This window comes from Gopherus evgoodei, chromosome 3 (assembly GCF_007399415.2).
Source record: "Gopherus evgoodei ecotype Sinaloan lineage chromosome 3, rGopEvg1_v1.p, whole genome shotgun sequence".
Classification (NCBI taxonomy): Eukaryota; Metazoa; Chordata; order Testudines; family Testudinidae; genus Gopherus; species Gopherus evgoodei.
The window spans coordinates 70,892,013-70,916,085 of record NC_044324.1 but is presented as its reverse complement, the minus strand read 5'-3'; positions in this window follow the sequence as shown (position 1 = coordinate 70,916,085).

Below are 24,073 nucleotides of genomic sequence, written 5' to 3'. Positions count from 1 at the left end.
CCTCCCTAAGGTTAGTATTAATGATCTCTAGCAGTATTAACTACACATCCTTCAAGTGCTGGCACTGGTTTATCAACTAAAGTTTTTTTTGCCTGGACACACTGTTAAACCATATCTTCCAATTTAATAGAAATGAGTTCCTTCCAGTCACATTGTACCAGCTTCACATCCTTATATTGTGGTATTTTAAATATTGCAACTCCATACAAAAAGTTTTCCCATGAACTGAACTATAAACAAATTTCCCTGATGTAAAGTCATTTGTATAGTGGCAAAGGTAGTATTGACTTAAGGCTAGTCAGAAAATGGGAACATTTTTCATGAAAAATTTCTTTTTCACATTAAATATCTGTAATTTGAATTTTTTCATCTTGCTCTAGTTATTTTTCCATTATAAACAAAGATATTTGATTGTATGAAGGAAACAGATTTTGAGGAGAATTCAGTGCTGGAGAATGATATTCCTTCGTTTTCTTCCTTGGAGGATCCCATGACTGACATTGGCTTGGGTCATCATCAGGAAGTTGTTTAAAGGAGATGAGAGTTGAAGATAGTATTGATCACTGCTGAATTGAAGCTACCCCTACAATATAGCCAGTGGTTAGAACATAAGACTAGAAGGACTCAGGAGACCTGGGTTCTAGGCCTGGTTTGACCACTGACTTGCTGGATGACCTTGGGCAAGTCAATTTGCAACGCATCTTCTTCATATCTGTAAAACAGGGATAGTGGTGCATATCTACTTTGAGATCTACTAATGAAAAGAGTTAGGTATTGTTACTACTTAGCCTGGAAAACTACCTTACTCTGCCCTTGCCATCAATGGGACTCTTAAGGAGTAGGAATTAGCCTGAATAAAAGGTGGCAAAATCTGTCACACAGTGATTAAGGATGGACAATTTCTGTGTAACATGCCATGTTTCACTGGCTGTGTCCTGCCAATGATTATGTTAGAAGCCTGAGCTTTTCTCCTAGTATTTATCTTGCCCAGTACAATGTTTTTCCTCTTTTTATATCAGGTTTTGTCACATTTAAGAACAATTTCTAAAGTTTTCATTTCCAAAGCAATTTAAAGAAAGTATGGATGGAATAAATTAGCAATTTTTCCTGGGACTATTTAGAAGGAGGTGTCAACTGCCTCCTTTCCCAGATCAATAGCTCTCCTGCAAGAAGATAAAATTCCATCTCTGTATGCTTTATCTGCTTCAAATTGCCTAATAGGACATTAGGAATTAGGATGTTCATAGACATCACAGTACCTACATTAATTATTACAAGGTTATCATACTTAATTAGAGATTCTTAAAACTCTATAGCACATCACAATCTGGGAACATTGTTACAAGAGCAGCACAGGATTTATAGATGCTTTAACAGACATTTTTGCATCTTTATTCAGGCTAAATCCTTCAGTACTGGAGATGAGTTTAACCTAACCCCTTATTTAACAAGTGGATTAAAATAAAAAACAGAACCAAAAAACCCTGCAGATAGTTAATTTGAAAACTAAGATGAGAAACTTTTTAAATACAAATTTTAGGGATCAGTTTAAGTACCAAGTGGAAAAGTGGAATTTCATCAGGCATCATTCAAGATATTGAAGACTGGATCTCAGTAGCTGGTGATTTGTATTACATTTTTTTACATGATCAAATTGTATGTTTATCACAGTAGACAAGGGGGGATGCACATTATTGCATATTCTTGATTCTTCAGAAGGTGTAACAAGTATACTCCAATATAGTGATTAATGTAAACATCAACTTGCATGGTGGTTGAGTAGAATTCCATGTGAATTTCCCAGATGAAGTGGGTTGCCTTATGATTCTATCTATCCTTATGGTCAGAGTCTACCTCCCCAAATCATGTTGAACAACATCTTATTCTGCAAATGCTCCCATTCATTTAATAGGACTATTTCTGGAGTAAGGCACTACTTGGTATAGGTAAGGGTTGACAGGACGGGGCCCCCTAAATGTATGTGAAAATTCCAAGTGAAGTCAATGATTTGTGTAATTTAGAAAATATTCGTGGGTAGAATTTGTCCCTTACAGTTTATGATGTTGTAACAAGTTGGTCTACAAATGTGTCTAAATTGTGAGCTCAACTGTAAAAAGTATTTAAAAGTTCAAAAAACATTACTGTAATCTGTAACAATAAACATTAATGGAAAAGGGTATGAAATGGAGACAGAATAACTAAGTTAGTCTAAACAAAAAGGCCAACTAAATATGATTCAAGGACTGTGTTAAAATTATGTTTGTTAAAAACAGAAGACTATGTGAAGCTGAAAGTCAGTGAGCCAAAATTACCATGTCAAATATTAGGCCTAATTTGGAGACAAAATAAAGAGGGGATTGGCTATTCCACCTATCACTCCATTTTAAAGTTCTTAGAAGAAAAAAGATATTGCGGGGAAAGTACAAAAAACAAAAAGAAAGAAAGAAAATAAAGAACAGTCAGAAGCTACTGGAGAGAACTTTGTCACAGTTGCCATTCTTACTGTTCCCTGGAACTCCAGGCCTTCATCATCCTGATTCCGAAAGGGGTCCTGACCAGAACGGGCCAGAGAGAAAGAGACCAAGATAACGTCACCACTTCTGCCATCACCAGCTGAATCCCAAACACCACCTGGGATAACAGTTATTATCATATTTAAAACCATCTAAAAGGCCATTAAATAAGGGGGCTTTTTCTTCTAAAATTGGACTTTAGCAACAGCAGCAGCAAGAACATCTCCAGCCCATCTCAACTAATTTTTCCCCAAATAGGCCATAGTTACCATTGTTAATACCATCTACAAGACTGTCAAACAACAGGGGTTATTCCTGTCTAAAAACTGTCTCCAGCTAAAGGGAAAAGGAACAAGGAATGTTATTGAAATGAAAGCCCTATTTAATATGTTACATTTCAAATGCTTTACTTGTTTCGCTCCTTTCCCCCTGTATCTTTAATAAAACGTTAAAAGGATGTTTAATGGGGTGTTTTGCCATGGTGCTATGCAGGCAAAAGTCTCTTTATACCAAGCCCTGGATCTTGTTTCACGCTGTTTAATATTAAACAGTGACTGGGTTATATTAACATCTTTAACCCACATATGCTATCTAAATTAATGCAACAGTGACTAACTCCCTATTCTCTGCCAAGAAATTTTACAATGTATTCACACCAGTGTCTCACAGGAGGTAGAGTATTTATTTGTGTCTTGTACTGGTACAAGTTCAAACATATTGTCAGCACTTAAACAATAAATAAACTATAAACAATTATAATGCACTGCAACACTTTTAGTGCAGGGACTGTAATTCTGGTGATACCAGTGTCTGCCATACCTAGGAGAGTTGGGTGCATGGATCAAAAGCCTTACAGAGAGATTAAATAACTTTAATTCAGACATGTCTTTTATGGCTTTGAGTTGACCTAGTTCAAAAATCTTCTACTTTATAGTTAAGACAAAGATTTTTTAACATGATGGTCATGTTGACTGAGTAGTTCAGACTAAACTATCTTAGCTAGTCCTTTACAAGCTTCTTTTAGATTTGTGAGAATAACTGATTTTTTGTTTTCATTTGCTGGCAGTACCAAAAAATTGAAGAAATTTGTTTTGGGTCAACCCAAAATGAATTTAATTTTTTGGCACACTATAAAGTTTTTTAAAAATCATTTTGGGTTGAATGAAATGTTTTGTTTGACCCAAAATGTGAGTATCCATGGCAGACACTGGTATCACTTGTGTTGGCCCTGTGTACAGTGGTGAATTTAATTCTTAGTGCCCTCCTGGCAGTCATATCAGTTTATTTTCTGCTTTTGTACTAGCAAAATCAAGCCCACGTGGTTGGATAGAACAGAATCTGTTGAAGAAAGTTAAAACTTATTAAAACTTGATATGTCTGAGATGATTACTGGATCTGTGAAGAAAAGTGTGGTGATATATGGGTTACTTGCATACAGTAGTCTGTAGGGCTCCATTGTTGAAGATGACCGTAGTGCCCAGGAAGCTGATGTTGGTCTGAGAGTGGTCTACAATGAGATTGGTATGATGTGATGCGTCACCTTGAGGAAGATTTTCTGGGAAAATGCACCAAGAAACCAGTGATATACATCAATGATATTTTCATACTCTGCACAGCTGACCTAAACTCCCTCATAGATTTCCATCACAACTTCAGCAACCAGCACCTATCCATTATACTTTCTCTAGAACATTCCCCCGCCTGCATTATCTTCCTTGACAGCACAATCAGCTTCAACAATGGAACCCTGCAATAATTATATACAAAGAAATCCACAGGTCACCACCCTTACCTTCACAGATCCAGTAACTATCCCAGATGTACCAAGAAATCTTTTATTCACAGCCAGGCACTCAGATAGAATATGCACTTAAAACTACTTTCCAAATAGGGACATTCCACCAGAGAAGTAGGTTGCATCATGGAGCTGGCCACTTAAATATCCTGAAAGAACCTGTGTCAATACTCCCCATCACACACCTTTCAAGATTCATGGGCCCTACACATGCCTGTCACAACATGTGGTATGCCTCATCCACTGCATCAAATGCCCCCAAAACAACTCTGTGGGTGAAACCAGACAATCATTACACTCTTCAATGAACTCACACAGAAAAATGATAAAAGACAAACACACCTCACCAACCATGGGCAAACACTTTTCTCAGAACAATCACTTCATATCTGACCTCTCAGTCCTTGTCTCTAAAGGAAAGGTGCACCACACCTTCAAAACATGAGCCTTGGAACTTAAATTAAAACCTTTGCTAAATACTAAAATTCATGGACTCAGCAGAGACACTGGTTTTATGTCTCATTACAATATGTAACCCCCTAACCCTCCTTTGCTCTGTGACTGAAGAGGTGTTAATTATCCACTTCATCTTGAATTGTCTCTTGCAACATTTCTTAATTCCTTATGCTTAACTATCAATTCCACCTTGTATTTAGCTGTGACACTCTGATTACACTGCTCTACAGCCAAAATGCTTCTGAAATAAATGTAGTCCAACTTTACTAATTCTGGGTCACTGAGAACAAAAATGATGCTTAAAATTGTTGATTGGCTCTAGTTTTCAAGATATGCTATTGGGTCAGTATATATGACCCTTGACTTGGGAATGGCGGAGGATAAGTGAGTTATAAAGGGAAGGGATCTCAATTTAAACCAGAAATGACTAAAATACATCTTTGACTGGATCTATGAATAAATCTATGACTGGGTTTGGACAGTACTTGCTTTTTAGGCAAAACATGAATGATGCAATCTGAAGCTGGTATTGTGTCATACATGATATGAATTGCATCCTGTTATTCCTAGAAGTCATGGATGATGCAATCATAACGAAGCTTCCATCAGTCTGCTGAACAAATTGCCCTATATCAGCTCTAGAAATCATACAGTGTCGTGTTCTCTTATTTGTCAGTGTTTGATTTTGCAAAGGGACACATTTCTGTTTAGGCAGAGTGAGCAGAGCACCAGAATCATTCTCACTTGAGTCAGATGAGGAAGAGGAAGAGGATGAAACTTCTGGTCCTGAACCATCAATGTCACAGGACCCACCTTTTCTCCCAGCCTCCTCCTCTGAACCACACCTCATAACACAAGGTGAACTGAATGACCTTGTCAGGGATTTGGAACTACCCAAGAGTAAGGCAGAGCTGTTGGGCTCCAGACTACAGCAGTGGAATCTCCTGGCAGGCTATCAGGGCAAATGGAGCCCATCAATGCTTGCAGACTATTGCTGGACAGTGACAAGAGATGCTCCATTTAATGAATAGAAGAGACAAGCCAAGAAGCGCCGAGTAGACACTGAATAGGACTAAACTATGTACATAATAGTTTTTTGCCTTTTGTTTCATAATAAATTTTATTTATATAACTCTTTTGCTGATTTTTAAAGTGTTACATAAACTGGATAGGTGAAATATTATCATGTAAAGCAACCATAAACACATGAAAAGACCTAGGTTTACAATTTATGATTAAAACTCCACTATCTACACAATATACATAGACATAAAATGTAAAAACTTAAATATCTTAGAAACAGTAGCCAATCAGTTGTTTTAATTGTCATATTTGAATTCAGCACATCAAAATACATAATAAATATCACATTTTATCTCTGAAGCAGACAACTTCTCAAAAATTGTAGACCAGTGTTACCTTTCCCAGACCAGAAGAGCTTTGTATTGCTCAAAAGCTTGTTTCTTTCACCAACAGAAGTCAGTCCATTAAAATATAGTACCTCACCTTCCTTGTCTCTTTCATATACTGGGACCAACATGATTACAACATCACTGCAAAACACTTCAGAGAGAAAATTTTTAGTGCATTATGTTCAGACTTTGGTGTGTGTCTTCCATAAATAATAAGAGCTATGACTGATACTAATTCACCTAATTACCCCAGGCAGAAAATTCACCCTTTAGTCAAATGAAATGTACAGAAATCCGGTTCAACTGAGAAATTCAAATAGAATGCTAAATGACTCCTTGCAAGCTGATACGTAAATTACCCACTATGCTGAAAGGCATATAAATGATGAAGTCTAGGAGAATATTCTGACTTCCAGGTAATAACCTTTTGCTAATGAAATTGCTCAATTTTTCCACACATATCTTAAAGAGCTCCTTTATTTTGTTTCATTATAAATGTAAGTATGATCCTGTGACACTGGAAAAAAAAGAGTCTCCTCAAAAATTTAATGACAAAAATGAATCTCTATAAACAAACAGATCATAATAAGAGATGAGTCTGAGTTACGAAGTTTGGGTCTGGATTTTGACCGCTTCCCCAGGGTTTACATCCCAATTTTATCTCCAGATCATCTCTAATATTAAAAAAACAACTATTTATTAAGTTGGTTAGTTGGATTAGGGAGCACTGTCTTCTCTTTGATGGTCTCATCTGCTATGGAAGACTTACAAAATCTCCCCAGTTACTAGTTTGAGTATTTTTCCCCCTGACATCCCTATGAAAATCTCCTTCAAGAGCCCTCTGGTCCTTATCCTGTGTTTATAGTTCAGTCCTATACTGAGGACCTGTTCCTCAGCTAAGATAGTCCCTAAACCAGAGGACCTTTCTCTTTGAAGGCCACTGAATGCTCAGCACCTAGTGATTCTAGTCTAAAAGGAGTGACTCCAGTCACTCTAGTCTAAAAGGAAAATTCAGCACAGATAGCAAACAATGAACTATTCGAATGGGAAGAACTCTAGGTTAGACAACCAAGCTTTTAATTTAGTTATATTTAAGCAACTCTGTTTTGGAGACAATTATTTATGTTATTTTTGTGCTATGCTTCATCACTTATCTCAATACATGAAAGAGTTGAAAAGAAAGGAAAGTTGTTGAAAAATAAATTTCTTTCTGTCTTTCCTCCCCAGATTCTCTCACATTGTTTGTGCCAGGATGTTCGAGTGCTACAAGCACACACTTCTCTCATCAAGTTTTCTGTACGAGTCTTATAATGCAGTTGCCATTACACCTCAAGCAATGTCTGTTAAAATCAGCACATTTTTATGCAATGTATCACTCCCCCAGCCCAAAAAAGCACCTTTAAGAGGGAAAGGGCAGTTACACAAAGCTACCTCTATACTTTTGATTCTCATGGAAGCGGAGAAGAGTCAAGCGAGTTGCTGCTAGTAAGATATACGCCTTTAGGAGGTTTTCAGAAAAGTATGTGTTGTCAGAGCTATACTACAGTTCTTCAGTAAGAGATTGGCATGGATGGGAAATCATGACTAGATAAACTGTAATAAAGCAAAAAGAAAGGAATCAAATTTTAAATTATTGATACCAGTAGTATAAGACAATTATTCTGATAAAACTTCTATGGATGAAAGAGGCTATGTATAACAACTTGTAAAAGCACATCAGTAATGTGACAAAGAGTCAATTGAGGTATGAATAGAAAACAATTAGGCATTTTCAATCCAAGGCTGGGGAGGATTTAGGACAAGTGTGTATTATCTTTTCTCTTTGTTATCGTTGAACAAAATAAAGGGAAAAGTATCTGTGTCTTATTACATTTTCTGCTGTTTATCCAAAATGTTGAGCTGCTCATAGTGGGACCCAATTTATAAAAAATATCTATAGAAGATTTGCCAGATTTTGAAAATGGGTCCAAATATGCTGTTATCTTCAATCTTTGGTGTGCAGTGGCACAAGGGATTTGTATCCCATTTTGTGTGGGACACTTGGAGCTAGTTCACATATTTAAATTGGCTGGCTTATTCTTATGCGAGAGAATAAATGGGAGTACCTGATTTACCTTCTCTATATTCCTTGTTATTCATTATACTTCTATCACATCTCACTTTATTTATCTCATTTGTAAGCACCTCACATGGAATTTTCTCCATGTCTCTAAATGTTTTCTGTTATCCACTTCTGCAGCCCTTACATTCTTGCACGCTCTCTCTTTTTTAAGATACGATGCCAGAGGTGAACACAGTATTCCCTGTGATATGAGATCTTTATAATATATCCAGGATCGAGTTGAGGAGATAGAGAGGTGATGACATGGCTAAGCCTAAAGTAACATTTTTGAAATGGTAAACGGAGCTCCGCATCAGTCCACTCCCATGGTTTTTTTCCTTTGAGCTTCTTGCTCTTTTCAAGAAATAGTTCTATTAGTAGCAGCACCACAGTATTTGTTTATTTATATGGACTGTGGAATTTGAATCTGTATTTCATTATGGAAATCTCTCAGGGATTATTTTGGTTTGTCTTCAGATTTCTGAACTCTTGGATTTGGCTTTTCAACTCTTTCTCAGTCAGGAAGAACAATTTCAGATGCTTCTGCAGCTCTGCTCTGGGTCTATTCCTGGCTAGCTTCTAAGGGCTTGATCCAACGCCCACTGGAGTTAATAGAAGACTCAGAGTTGGCTCAGGGCCTGAAATCGAAGTTCACCCTTTGAATGGCAAATTCTGATTATTTCATCTTAGTATCTACTTTGCTTCCGCTAGGTAGTATTTTAAAACCCAGAGAAACAATACCATTATAAATGTATTTAAACAAGTGTGTGACACTAAAGTAAACACTAAAGCAACAGCATGCTCTGAGTGGCTCTAGCCTCTGTTTGCCAGAACCTGGGACTGGACAATGGGATGGATCACTTGATTGCCTGTTCTGTTCATTCCCTCTGAAGCACCTGACATTGGCCACTGTTGGAAGACAGGACACTGGGCTAGATGGACCATTGGTCTTACCTAATATGAATGTTCTTATGTTAAAGTTCATAATGCAATGACAGACTTGGTTTTGAGATCACTTATAGCTTTAGCCACTGATGAAAACTTGAATATAGAATTTGGCAAAACATATTTTTCTTAAAAGTATGTGGAGTCAAAAGTAACTACACTGGATTTATTTCAAGTTTCCAGGAAATCTTATCCTATGCATACTATACTTTAATATCTTCCCAACTGTATTATGGCACTTTTGGGGAAGTACATAGAGCCTATACTTTGTTATGACTTCATTTGTCTGCACTGCACCTATAAATGCAGAAGTCACCTTTACAGCAGCAGCCAGTTACTTTTGTGTGTTCAGCTGCAGAGTGCTACAGCAGAGAAACATTGTGAGCTCCCTCACTGGGGACCTTAATTTTGTTCTTTCTTTATAGCGTTTTTTGAGTCTGACTGATAGTATGTGATTACTCTTTGTGTGTGGAAAAATTGAACAGTTGGTACTGTGAGTTCATTTGAAAAAAAAAGAAAAAAGAAATAGTGCGGCTGAGCAGATATTCAGATAATACAGTGATGAGCACACTATAAGAACCTATAAAGAATAGAATTGACACTGCATATCATTAGCTATTAAAATCCGTAAAATAAGTGGCATTATTGTTGGCTATACATTGCAAGCAAAGGTGTAGTAATTACCATGTATATACTCAAGCTTGAAAATAGGCCCTTCAATAATTCCTCTATAGATTGATTTTTATTCCTCTATAGATTCCTCTATAGATTTCTATTGTGCATTTCGAGGAAACATGGAAGATCTGGTATTAACATTTTTGAAGAGTCCAGTAAAATACTGGGGAAAAAAATGCAGAAGAAATTTCACTGCTTACTCTGATATAATGGTGTTGGATGCTATAGGGAAAAAAACATAGCTAGGTAGACAGAAAATTTAGTGTTTTAATTTCCAGCACACTCATCTCTGTTTTTTTCAGTGAGTATAGGTGGTATATCTGGGAAGAATAGATAGAATTTCCATTTCTCACAGTTCTTTGCTTTATGAATCAATATACCTACTTATGTGGCTTCTCCCATTTCCACAATGAGCCCTCCCCCCATATTTTAGAATAGAAATAAGATATATTTATTTATTTCTGCCCAGATTGTAGGAGAAATAGATGAATTAATGTATAAGGTTTTCCCCCTTTATTTAGGTTTGAGAGGAGGAGCTCAAGACAATAATTGTAAATGACACTTAAAATTTTATAATAAAGAACATGTTTGTTTGAACCAGACAATGATGGCTGCCTTTTTGGTGTGCAGACTGATCACAAACACGAGACAGGAAAATAAATCTGGTTCTTGTGTTTCTGGGCATTCTGAATTTGAACCTGTTCTCAGATAGCAAATCCACGTCAAAGAAAAGGCCAAGAAAAGGGTAAGCACCTATCTCTGTCTTCTCAGAATACATTCAAAATATTAGAATCTGGAAACTGATATGAATGGACCTAGGCCAATTAAAAATCCTCTCCAAATCTTCCAACAGTGTTCTGTCACTATACCTGCCAATTGTCACTTACCAGGACTAAGACATTTACTTGTGTGCAGCTGTAAACACACAGTGTTACTCATCTAATTGCAAATGTCCCTTATTCGTAGCTTGCTCCCTGTAGCACAAGCTTTCCTGTGCAGTCCTTACTCTGATATCGGGGCTGCTGAACAGGAAGATATGGACCCCTCCTCACACTTCTCTTCCCCTGCTGACTCCCTTACCCTTGCTGTGCTCCTCAGAACAGGCAAAGGGGAGGAAGAGGTGGCTCTTTGAAACCTTTTCAGGGGATGCTGCACATCTACTTGTCCCCTCCCCGGGTTCTTCTGTGTAGACCTAGAGACAATGTCATATCCCTTGTGAGAAGTGGTGTGGAGAATACTATAGCAAAGCTCCTCTAAACTCTGATCCCTCCACCAGCAAAGAGAGTATTTACACAGATTTGGACCCTCTTATACCCATGTAAGCAGTCAGATAGTATGAAGGGTTGGATCACAGAAACCCCCGTGGGAGCTACCACCCGATGTGCCAAGACTACTTCTACCCGTTTTCCCTGCCAGCTCGGGGCCCCAGCACCCTGTCTTGCTGAGCCAGACACTCCTGCATGCTCCAACAAAGACCCAGGCTCTGAATTACTTGCCCCAAAGCTGTAGATTTACCTGAAAGCAGCTAACAGAAGTGTGCTTGTCTTTAACACTCAGATGCCCAACTCTCAATGGGGTCTAAACCCAAATAAATCCGTTTTACCCTGTATAAAGCTTATGCAGGGTAAACTCAAATTGTTCACCCTCTATAACACCGATAGAGAGATATGCATGGTTGTTTGCTCCCCCCAGGTGTTAATACATATTCTGGGTCAATTAATAAGTAAAAAGTGATTTTATTAAATACAGAAAGTAGGCTTTAAGTGGTTCCAAGTAGTACAGACAGAACAAAGTAAGTCACCAAGCAAAATAAAATAAAACGCGCAAATCTACGTCTAATCAAACGGAATACAGATAATCTCACCCTTAGAGATGCTTCAGTAAGTTTTTTCCTCAGACTAGACACTTTCCAGGCCTAGGCCCAATTCCTTCCCCTGGTACAACTCTTGTTCCAGCTTAGGTGGTAGCTAGGGGATTCTTCATGATGGCTCCTCTCTCCTCTTTGTTCTGTTCCACCCCTTTATATATCTTTTGCATAAGACGGGAATTCTTTGTCCATCTCTGGATTTCCACCCCCTCCTTCTCAATGGAAAGACACCAGATTAAAGATGGGTTCCAGTTCAGTCCATGTCACTGCAAGACTTCATTGTCCACTTGCCAGCACACACATATACAAGAAGACTTACCGGTAAAATACACCCATCTGCAGACAATTGTCCTGGTTAATGGGAGTTATTAAGATTCCAAGCCACCATTAGTGGCCCACACTTTGCATAATTACAATAGGCCCTCAGAGTTATATTTCATATTTCTAGTTTCAGATACAAGAGTAATACATTTATACAAATAGGATGATCACACTCAGTAGATAATAAGATTTGTAATGATATCTTAGAAGAGACATTTTGCATGAAGCATATTCCAGTTACATTATATTCACTTGTTATAAATTTTTTATAAAATCATATAGACTGCAACGTCACAGATAGTATGGCATGTCCAAAAATTATGAAATCTATCTACCTTCCAGAAGCCTTAAAGTTTTTATTAAGATATATTTGAAGACTATCCTCAATATGAAAGTCCTTCTTTAAAATTGACTTCAAGTCATCCTTGATGATTAATCATTATGTTATTATAATACATAACTTAATGCAAGTCAGAGTCATGGAAATGTAATAATCTAAGCTGGGGTGGGCAAACTATGGCCCACGGACTGGATCCAGCCCCTCAGGGCTTTGGATCTGGTCTACAGAATTGCCCCCCGTGGTGCCGCGGGCCATGCACCGCTCTCAGAAGCGGCCCTCAGGTGTGTGTGTGTGGCAGGGGGATAGAGGGCTCCACATGCATTGCCCTTGCCTCCAGGCATCACCCCCCACAGCTCCCATTGGCCGGGAATGGGGAACCCTGGCCAATGGGAGCTTCAGGGGAGGTACCTGGAGGTGCAGCAGGAGCAGCTCATGCAGAGCCCTCCACATGTCCTCCCCCAGGAGCCACAGCACTTCCTGGAGCTGCGCGGGGCAAGGGCTGGCATGCAGGGAGCCTGCCCTGGCCCCCGTGTGCACCACTGACACCCCTGAACCACTATAGGTAAGTGGTGCTGGGCTGGAGCTCGAACCTCTCCTGCACCCAGCCCCCCAACTCCTGCCCTAAGCCCCCTGCCTGCAGCTTGCACCCCTACTTCACCCCAACTCCCTGCCCTAAGCCCCCTTGTACACCCTGCACCTCTCCTGCCCCCTGCCCCCCAACTCCCTGTCCTAAGCCCCCTGCCTGCACCTCGCACCCCTCCTGCACCCCAACTCCCTGACCTGAGCCCCCTTGTACACCCTGCACTCCTCCTGCACCCCAACCCCCTTCACTGAGCCCCCCTGCACTCTGCACCCCTCCTGCACCCCAACCACCTTCCCTGAGACCCCTCATATGCCCTGCACCCAGCCTCTGTCCCAAACCCTTGCCTGAGCCCCGTCCTGCTCACTGCACCCCCTCCCACACTCTGCACTCTCTCCAACCCCCTGCCCTGGCACTGCATACAATTTCCCCACCCAGATATGGCTCTCGGCCTAAAAAGTTTGCCCACCCTTGATCTAAGCCTTGGCAGCCCCTTAGAGCCATCTAAACATTTTCAAAAAGTTAGTGAACTTTTGATTTGTAACCTCATTTTCTAACTATGCAGCCATTTTGATGGGATAATTTATTATATTATAATATGTAATCAACAAAGTAAAAAGAGAACACATTTATCTTTGGTGCAAACTGAATGTAGTCAGTGAATATATACTACGGATGATTTTAGCCCACATCTTCAGCACCTAGGTTTTCACACAAATATGTTTTAAAATACATTCTTAGCATTGATAAAAACATTTTGTTTGGGTGCTTGCCATCTTCAGATAATAAGTAGTTAAAACTAGCCATGAAAATGTACAAAATCCCCAAATAAATTTTAAAAAAATCAAGTTATGATGTTTTCAGTTCTCTACAAATAACATGACCTAAATTGTAACTCAAAGTCTGAGAGATACTTTTACCGACAAAAATATTTTTGACTGATTCCCAAGGACCACTATATATCCTTACATTCGAACACATAGCCTGCAAAGCAAACTAATATCTAACATATAGCTGCATCTGATGAAGTGGGTATTCACCCACGAAAGTTTATGATCCAATACTTCTGTTAGTCTATAAGGTTGCACAGGACTCTCTGTCGCTTTTTTCAGATCCAGACTAACACAGCTACCCCTCTGATACAGTATATCTAACAAAAACTCCTCCTAACTGAACTTGTATTCATTATCAAAGGCAGCCTTAAAAGAAAAATCTGAGAATGCAGGAAACCAAGCAAAACCTAAAGAGAACACTAAAAGTCAGATTCCAAATTTAACTTACGTACAAAATTAAATATCATGGGGTACATTCTATCACTCAGTACATCTGTGTGCAGCTTCTACTGACTTCAGTGGAGTCGTGTACATGTATCTGAAGGAAGAATTTGGTCATACCAGAGGAAATATGTTTACCTCTTCAGTGTTTGAAAGAGCAAAAATATTAGCCTGATGTAAAAAACCCCAAAATAAACAAATTGTGAGTGTATATGAGGTTCATTGATTGCTCATTAGTATTCTTATGCATGCACTACAGAAGGGATGTGGACAAACTGGAGACAGTCCAGCAGAGGGCAACGAAAATGATTAGTGGTTTGAGGAGAGGCTGTGGGAACTGGGGTTATTTAGTCTGCAGAAAAGAAGAGTGAGAGGGATTTGATAGCAGCCTTCATCTACCTGATATTCCATGATTGTGTGTGTTTCTGTGTGGGAGATAAACAAAAATCCATGCGTGATAGGGTTATCTTGCTAAATATTATAACTGAAAACTAGCAGCCTCAATCCATTTTTTTGCCAGTTTGTTCCAAACTGAGAGCTGTCCTGGTGACTTTTCAACATGAGTACTAACTATGTTAGTCGTGTTTTCTGATAGTGAATCTATCACTATTATGACATCTTTATGTTCTAGCGAATTATAAAGATTACTTTGTCTGTAACTCCTGAAGGGAATTATTGGGTCAAATTCTCTGTAGGCATAAAATACTTTTGAAGACAGTGGAATTACATAAGCAAAGAATTTGACCCATTATTATACTTGCACTGTGATAGCACCAAAAAGCCCCATTCACAATTATAACAGGAAGAAACTGTCTTTGCTTTGAGGAATTTACTAAAGTAAGACAAGAGAACGAAAGAAAGAGGGAAGCGGTAATGAGATTGTATGGTTATATAGGTCAGTTAGCTGTATAAGCTGGCTCTGAATCATTTAAAACGGGTGGCCAACCTGTGGCTCCAGAGCCACATGCAGTTCTTCAGAAGTTAATATGCGGCTGCTTGTATAGGCACTGACTCCGGGGCTGGAGCTAGAGGCGCCAACTTTCCAATGTGTTCAGGGGGTGCTCACTGCTCAACCCCTGGCTCTGCCCTCACTCCACCCCTTCCTCTGATCCTGCAGGGCCGGCTCTACAGTTTTCACTGCCCCAAGCAGCGCACCGAATTGCCGCTGCAGCGGAGGCAGTCCATGTGTCCTTAGGGCGGCAAGTGCGTTTCCGCAGTGGCGGCAATTCGGCAGCAGCTTCTATGTTTAGCTGAACATAGACGCTGCCGCTGTCTGTGGCGGCAATCCGGCGTGCTGCTTGGGGGCAAAACAACAGGGACTGCTGCCCCTTGCAGATTGCCACCCCAAGCACCAGCTTGGAATGCTGGTGCCTGGAGCCGGCCCTGTGAGCCTGCCATGCCCTCCCTCTTCCCCAACAGAGCCTTCTGCAGGCCACAAAACTGCTGATCAGGAGATGTGAGAGGCACAGATTGGCAGGGCTGCCAGTGGGCAGGAGGCGCTGGGAGCGGGGTGGGAGGCGCTGATGGGGGCCTGCTGACGTATTACTGTGGCTCTTTGGCAATGAATATTGGTAAATTCTGGCTCCTTCTAATGCTCAGCTTGGCCACCCCTGATTTAAAATATTAAATAAATGAATACATATCACCAGTTCCCAGTTGGCCCGCACCTGAGCATTCCTTAACACATTTCTTATACTGCAGTAAATGGACTGTTTACAAAGACTGCATAGTTTGTATCTCTCTGCATTCAGCTTTTCCTTTATTTGCAAAGAACATTCATAATTGAATAGTGTGACTGAGCTTATGGGAGTTACATTCTGTGTGTCAGGATCCACTCTGAACTCTGGAGATCCTTTGTTTGAAATATTGTCTTCAGCAGCAGGGGAGAGTGCCAGAGCTGAGGCTCCAGCCCTAGCCCAAATGTCTACCCCACAATTAAACTGCCCTTTATCCCAAGCCCCTTAGCCAAAGCCACCTGGCACAGGCCAGCCATGGATGTCTAATTGCAGTGTAAACACATCTTATGTCACTTTTCAAAATGTCATCCTTTAGCTTTGATATGTTTTGAACACTTTGAGCTTAAGTCTGAGAGTGCTTAGCACCTTCAACACTCAACTCTGGTGTGAGTTGTGGATGTTTGATGCCTCTCCGTAAAAAAATATTTAATAAACACATTTCTTCTACAGCTCTGATCCAGCAAAGAGCCCCAGGCAGGTGGAACCCTGTGCCTTCATGATGCCCCTGGAAGAATGTGGCCTAAACCAGCAATTAAAAATGCCTTTAATTCCAATTAGAAACATTCCAGTTCTGATAAACAGAGAATGCTGTTTTGGATGACAGGTGTCCATGTACAGTATAAACAGTTCAACTTTTAGCTTAATAAAATGTATAACAATGAAATCACAGATTCAGCAATACATGGCTGTTAAATGGAAGTCTTATAGGCAGATGTTTAGGTTTGCAAAGCATCTTTTATGCATATAATATACCTTCTTTTCTCAACTTTTGTGCACAATTTCATCAGTATAACTACTGAACAAATGTACAATGTAGAGAAGAGTTCTTGGTGCTGCATCTTGGAACAGCTTCCGGCTGTTATTTTTCCTAAGGGAATGATTTAAAAAAGGAAAATATTTTTTCCACAAACTGCAAGACAAAAATTGTGGCCAACCTACTCTCAAGCATTCTAATATCATGCTGCTTACATCTCAGATTGTAGTAACAAAGTAAATCTGCAGCACAGCACACTGTGTAAGATTGTTGTATTACATTTTCATCAGTAAGCTTTATGCAAACGAGACAGTGTTGTTTAGATGAAACTGAGTAATTAAATTCCTATGAATTTCTCTCAACTCTTCTTTCAGAATAAGAAGAAAGAAAATTCTTGACAGTGTCTGCCTCTGTGCTGAACTCCTGATGGGATATACTGTCATGATTAGAGCCTGCCTGAAACACAGTATTGTCTTCACAATCATTGCATTTCTTCACAATTGCATTTCTTCAGCCTTATGATATACCTGAATGTCTAAAATTGTTCACAAAGCCATGCATTTAACCAATATAGACTGGAGTGATGGTAGGATTAGAGATGATCCAGAAGCCATGATTCACACAAATCATTCTAATCATGCAAATACTTCCATTGTCTGACTAATAAACTGACCTTAGGGAGACTACTGGCACCAGTAAGGACTTTTTACACGTATGAAGGCTGCGAATTTGCTGTCTTTTTTCAAGTCATGCTTCATAGAGGCACCACCATCTCACACAGATATAAATACAGCAAGCAGGTAGAAACACAAGACTTACCTAATTGCTAATGAACAAAAGAAAGCAGGCTGATTCCACATCTGTGTCAAGTTAATGCCTATTATAGCTGAGGCAGGGGCTGCAAAGACGACCCCTGGCCACAGGTCTGCAATAAATGATGGTAGCTGGAATGCTTCCCTTGAACAATTCTTCTGAATCACTGGAGAGGATCTGGTTATGCCCCTGCCAGCACAGGAATACCCCTTCTGCAGAGGAAGCCACATTTACACCACCTGGTAACTGTAATGTGCCAATAGAATCCTCAGTTACCAGTTTTGGACAGCTTTATGTCCCAGTTGCACTACTGAATTTAACGAGTGTCAAAGCCGTGGCCTGTCATCTCAACTAGTGTGCTCGGATCCGCATAGGAGGGAAGTTTTTATATCATACATGCTTTCATGTGTAGCTTGGTAGTGAGTTGTTGCACCTCACAGCATGTAGTTTTAAGATGTTGATGCTGGCCCTGCCTGTTCCCCCCCCCCCCCCCCCCGCCAATTGCTCTTGTATGACTTGAGGCAGGTCAATAATAATTGAAAGGGAAAGAGTAGTATTATTTTTCTTTGGAGGTCACCATTTATTAGCTAAACCTTGAAAAGTATAAAACATTCCACATATTACTCTGAGTCACAGCAGGGGGCTGAGTACAGCTATCTGTGGTACAGTACTTTTCCAGACCTACCAACTCTATGGGCTGTCCTTGTAGACTACAGATTTTCTGACCCCTTTGTCTCCAGGGAAATCCCCTCTGTCTTCAGGGAAATTCCCTACTGGTTGACTGCGTTCTCTCACCTGGGAAAGGTCAGACAATCTCAGCTGCTACATTGCTGAGGGATAGCTTCCTCCCTCTGAGCATGCAGCTAGCTTCTTCTTTCACCATCCCTTGCACCCATCTGCACCCTTGACTCGAGTGTGTGTGTGTATGTGTGTATATAGAGAATAGCAGGCCTGGGAGAGCAAAACAAGCAACACATTTTAGGATTTTCACTTGGAAAAAAATCAAAACTTGAAAAAAATAATTATTTTTAAATTACAAATTTTTGGTTGATGCGGTAATATCTTTTACCTCATCCACCTTGTGCCTCTAATACACTGCACACAGATTTTTGGTTTTCAGTTGTTCAACATTTTTCAGTTTTCAGGTTGAGGTTTTGGACAAAAACTTGAACATAAGGACAGCTATACTGTCTCAGACCAATGCTCCATCTAGCCCAGTATCCTGTCTCTGACAGTTGCCAGTACCAGAGCAGCTGTACAGAGCAGAGAGGACCAACCACTACCACATCTAAGCTGGACATGCATGAGAGAGATGACAGGAGAGGCTCTGCCCAGCTTGAACACTGACAAATTTTGGACTAGCACAAGGGGTGAACTCAGAATCAAGGAGGGTGTGTCTCAGGAATTCTTGCTGTTTTCAAAAATCTGTAACTTTTGAATACTTTCAAGAGTTAAGTTTCCGTAGTTAGATTAAGTTCCTTTGCTAAGGCAGCTCTCCTTCCTTCCCTGTCACACTGCCCGCACAGGGACAAGCTAGAAGTCCACAGCTTAGTAGAACTCTGGGATACTGTATGCAAGTGACTGCAGGGGAGTGAACAGCTAGGGATATCTGAGGGCTTGTCTACATCACAAAGTTGCAGCGCTGGTGAGGGGGTTACAGCGCTGCAACTTAGGAGGTGTACACATCTGCAGGGCATCACCAGCGCTGCAACTCCCTGTTTGCAGCGCTGGCCGTGCTCCCGTTTTGTCTCGGGTGTAGAGGATCCAGCGCTGGTGATCCAGCGCTGGTAATCAAGTGTAGACACTTACCAGCGCTTTTCTTGACCTCCGTGGAATAAGCAGGTATCCCAGCATACCTGAGGAAGCCTCTCTGGTAATCAAGCAGGTATCCTTCCCCGCGGTTTGCTCCGGTGTTCTCCGAATCCCCCCCCCAAGCGGGTCTCCTTCCCAGCGGTTTGCAGGGGGGTTCAGGGAACGCGAGAGCAAACCGCGGGGAAGGAGATCTGCTTCCCCGGTTTGCTCTCGCGTTCCCCGAACCCCCGTGCAAGCAGGTCTCCTTCCCCGCCGTTTGCAGGAGGGTTCGGGGGACGCGAGAGCAAACCGCGGGGAAGGAGATCTGCTTGCTCGGGGGTTCGGGGAACGCGAGAGCAAACCGCTGGGAAGGAGACCTGCTTGCACGGGGGTTCGGGGAACGCGAGAGCAAACCGTGGAGAAGGAGACCTGCTTGCACGGGGGTTCGGGGAACGCGAGTGCAAACCGCGGAGAAGGAGATCTGCTTGCTCGGGGTTCGGGGAACGCGAGAGCAAACCGCGGGGAAGACGACCTGCTTGCTCAGGGGTTCGGGGAACACTGGAGCAAAACCGGGGAAGGAGACCTGCTTTTCCGCGGTTTGCTCTCGTGTTCCCCGAACCCCCCTTGAAGCCGCCCAACAGCGCTGCAGTGTGGCCACATCTAACACCACTTGCAGCGCTGGTTGCTGTAAGTGTGGCCACTCTGCAGCGCTGGCCCTATACAGCTGTACTAATACAGCTGTAACAACCAGCGCTACAAAATTGTAGATGTAGACATACCCTGAGGCACTGGTTTCAGGGATTAGGGCTTTTGGTCTGGATGGACTCAGGGTATGTCTACATCTAAAATTTTGCAGCGCTGGTTGTTACAGCTGTATTAGTACAGCTGTATAGGGCCAGCGCTGCAGAGTGGCCACACTTACAGCAACCAGCGTTGCAAGTGGTGTTAGATGTGGCCATACTGCAGCGCTGTTGGGCGGCTTCAAGGGGGGTTCGGGGAACGCGAGAGCAAACCGGGGAAGGAGACCAGCTTCGCCGCGGTTTGCTCTCGCGTTCCCCGAACCCCCCTGCAAACCGCAGGGAAGGAGACCTGCTTGCACGGAGGTTCGGGGAACGCGAGAGCAAACCGGGGAAGGAGACCAGCTTGATTACCAGAGGCTTCCTCAGGTATGCTGGGATACCTGCTTATTCCACGGAGGTCAAGAAAAGCGCTGGTAAGTGTCTACACTTGATCACCAGCGCTGGATCCTCTACACCCGAGACAAAATGGGAGTACGGCCAGCGCTGCAAACAGGGAGTTGCAGCGCTGGTGATGCCCTGCAGATGTGTACACCTCCTAAGTTGCAGCGCTGTAACCCCCTCACCAGCGCTGCAACTTTGTAATGTAGACAAGCCCTCAGATAAAAGTCTGTGCCTGGGATTGCGCCTTACAGACCACTCACAGCTAGAAGCAGTGACTATACTCTGCTCAGTCCTAGCAGGCTTGGAAGCACGTGGGACCCAGCAATTGGGTCCAATATGAACTGGACCCATATGAAGTCGTACTGGGTCATGTTGAAACACAAGGCATATATCAAACTAGTCCTTTGATCACATATGCTAAACTAAACTAATGTTGTTGCATCAAATGAGTGACAATTCCAGCAGTAAGTGTAGATTCTCCCCATTCTATTTGTCAGGGCCAATTACAGAGCAGCTTCCAAGATCAGAAATGAACAATAGACTCCTTTTGATGTGATAATGTTACAATATACTGTACCTTTCAACCTCTTGGTTTGCTAACTCAGAGCACATTTTACTAAGAGCTGAAAGCCTTAATTATCATCTTGTGACTGCCATTGTCTGAGGCAAATGACTAAGTGGCTTATTAAAACAATTAGATTTGGATCTGCTCTAACTAATCTCTTTCCCAGTACAATATCCTATTAGACATTCCAAATCCTTTGCTGCGGGAGGAGGGGGGAAGCTACCTTTGAAACATTATAATAAGGCTGAAAAGCCAGGTAATTATCACTGATCAGTCCCCTTGAAGAGTCATCTTGTACCCTTTTCCACTCCTCCCACACAATAACATACAGTTAAAGCAAGAGCTACAACGATTGCAGAAAGGTGATGAGAAGAGTAACTCAAAAGCAGTGCATTATGAAAATGTTTCCATTGAGCTGCTTTGTAAGGTCTGGAGAAAATTAACTTATAGTCTCCATGTAGGGTTGTTTTGCCCTAACTCAAGAAGTTACAGTAATTGTGGGCATTGAGACACTTGGTGTCCACTTTATTTTTATAGCTAGCCGTCATTGTCTTTAGGATCTTTTTTCCTCTCAATATGTAAGAGATTTATGCAAATGTGTTACTCCACATGCACATTGAAGGGATAATAAATCCATTTGACTAAGTAAGATCTAGAAAAATTATCAGACTTTTCTCTATCAGCTTTTTCTAGTTGATTATAAAAATGTCTGCTGCATATCATTGTTGTCTCATGTCTATGCTGAATTTCTTGACACATCTGAGTTCTGTCAGCACATCTTAGATCTGAATTGCCTGCTACACAGATTACTGTTTATCAGGTGAATAGGAACATATTTTGCTCATTATAAGGAACAGAAGTAAAGGTAATCTGACTTCTAGTTAAATCACACTAAAATAAGCCTCTGGCATTTTCTGCGCTTGTATTTACTTTCAAAGTGGTGGTGAAAGCACTGGAAGTGCCACTATTGATGGGATGCTGATGATTTAACCACCATGTTGTCTAGCCCTGCTCTAAGTGGTGATCGGACATAATGGTTAAAATGCTGGTGTCCAGTCTCCACTAGTGCTCCTCCAGTTCTTACCACTTGTTGAGCTGCAGGGACAAGAAATTTGGAGAAAGATGCCAGTACAGACACAGCCTGGGTGAAGATCATTCTAAAGGGCTCCACTATCTGTCAAGCACATGTGCCAAATGTTGCTCATAGAGACTTGAAACCTGGAATAGCTATCTCCTCTGACACAAATATGTGCTTAAAGAAGTATGAAAAGGAAATAAAAATCAATTTTACTTACAGTCTATTAATACATTAAGATTGCTTTCCTTTTTTAAAATTACTTATAATTAGTCTCCCTCATTAATATTATCTATTTATTAATCTACAGATGGCACCTGGTGATCCTAACGTCATTAATCTTAGGAATAAAAGATGAAATACTGACAATATATTTAGTATCAAGCACCGTCTCCATGACAGTACTATGCTTTCTGCTACAGTTACTTTTTAATCTGACATATAAATGATACTGTATCTTAGCCATATTACTACTAAAACCGTACACCATGACACACAAGACTGAAGCCTGCTTGACCCCACATCTATAGAGATACAGCTTAAAAAATTATCCTATATCTAAGGACTTCCATGGGAGTTCAGGCTGAATATAGATTAAGGCCCCAATTTAGGATTCCATCCCTATTCAGCAAAGCAAATGTGCTTAACAGATTTCAGTGGGGCTTGCTTTGCTGAACAGAGATGGACGTAAGCACGTTTAAACGCTGTGCTCTGTTGGAGCCTGAGTAAGGACTGCTTATTAATTCTAGTTTGGATTTAAAAAAAGAGAAAGAAAAAGGAAAAAAGAAGACTTTTAGGCCATGCCTACACTGGCGCTTTACAGCACTGCAACTTTTGCGCTCAGGGGTGTGAAAAAAACACACTGCTGCTCCCAGCGCTGCAAGCTACACCCGTAGAGGATGTGGAGTACGTGCAGTGCTGGGATAGCTCTCTCCCAGGGCTGGTGCTGCGACCACGCTCGCACTTCAAAGCGCTGCCGCGGCAGCACTTTGAAGTTTCAGGTGTAGCCATACCCTTAGAGACACAAAGTGGACAAAAGACCTGAAGAAGAGCTCAAAAGGTTGCCTCACCTACAGAATTTGGTCCAATACAAGATATTACCTCACCCACTTTGTATCTTATGTCCTGGGACCAACATGGCTACAACAATGTAAACACATTTTTTTTTTTAAGCAGTGAACTTTAAAATCTTCAATATCAATTGAACTTGAGATTTAGGACCAGATTTTCAAAAATATTTAGTCATCTAAAGATGCAGACCAGGTGCTGAGTTGGATTTTCAGAAGTGCATAAGCTATTTAGGCACTTAACTCCCATTGGAATCAATGACAGTTAGGCACTGAAATACATTTTGAGGATGTGGGTCTAAATACCTTTGTAACCTGCCCTGTATTCTTTAGGACCTATATCAGCTATTTCTTGTGCTTTCATTAGGGGTCTTATGCAGATTTGAGAAACTTTACTGACATAAGTCGCCTCTTATTTATATGAGATTTGTCACATCAGTCAAGCTATTTACATGCCTAAGTGTTTTTAGTGTCAATTAAAAGTTAAAATAAAAAGATAACTTATTTTACTTTCTTATATAAGGCAGTACCTTAAAATTTATGATGACCTACATAAACTTACTTTTTGAAGCTTAACATATCTAATGAATGAGAAAAGGAAAAAAATGTTTAATAGTCTATTTTATTTTTAGTTGGGTAACCGAAAATGCACTTTAATCTCAGGAAAATGGCCAGTCATTTTATCCTACTTTGATCACATATATTTATATACATATGTTATAAATCAAGGTGAACAAAGCTAAAATTCTGAGTGGCGAACTTCAGACATTTTAAAATAACCTCCAGAAAGGTCTTTCTATAGAATAGAAAGA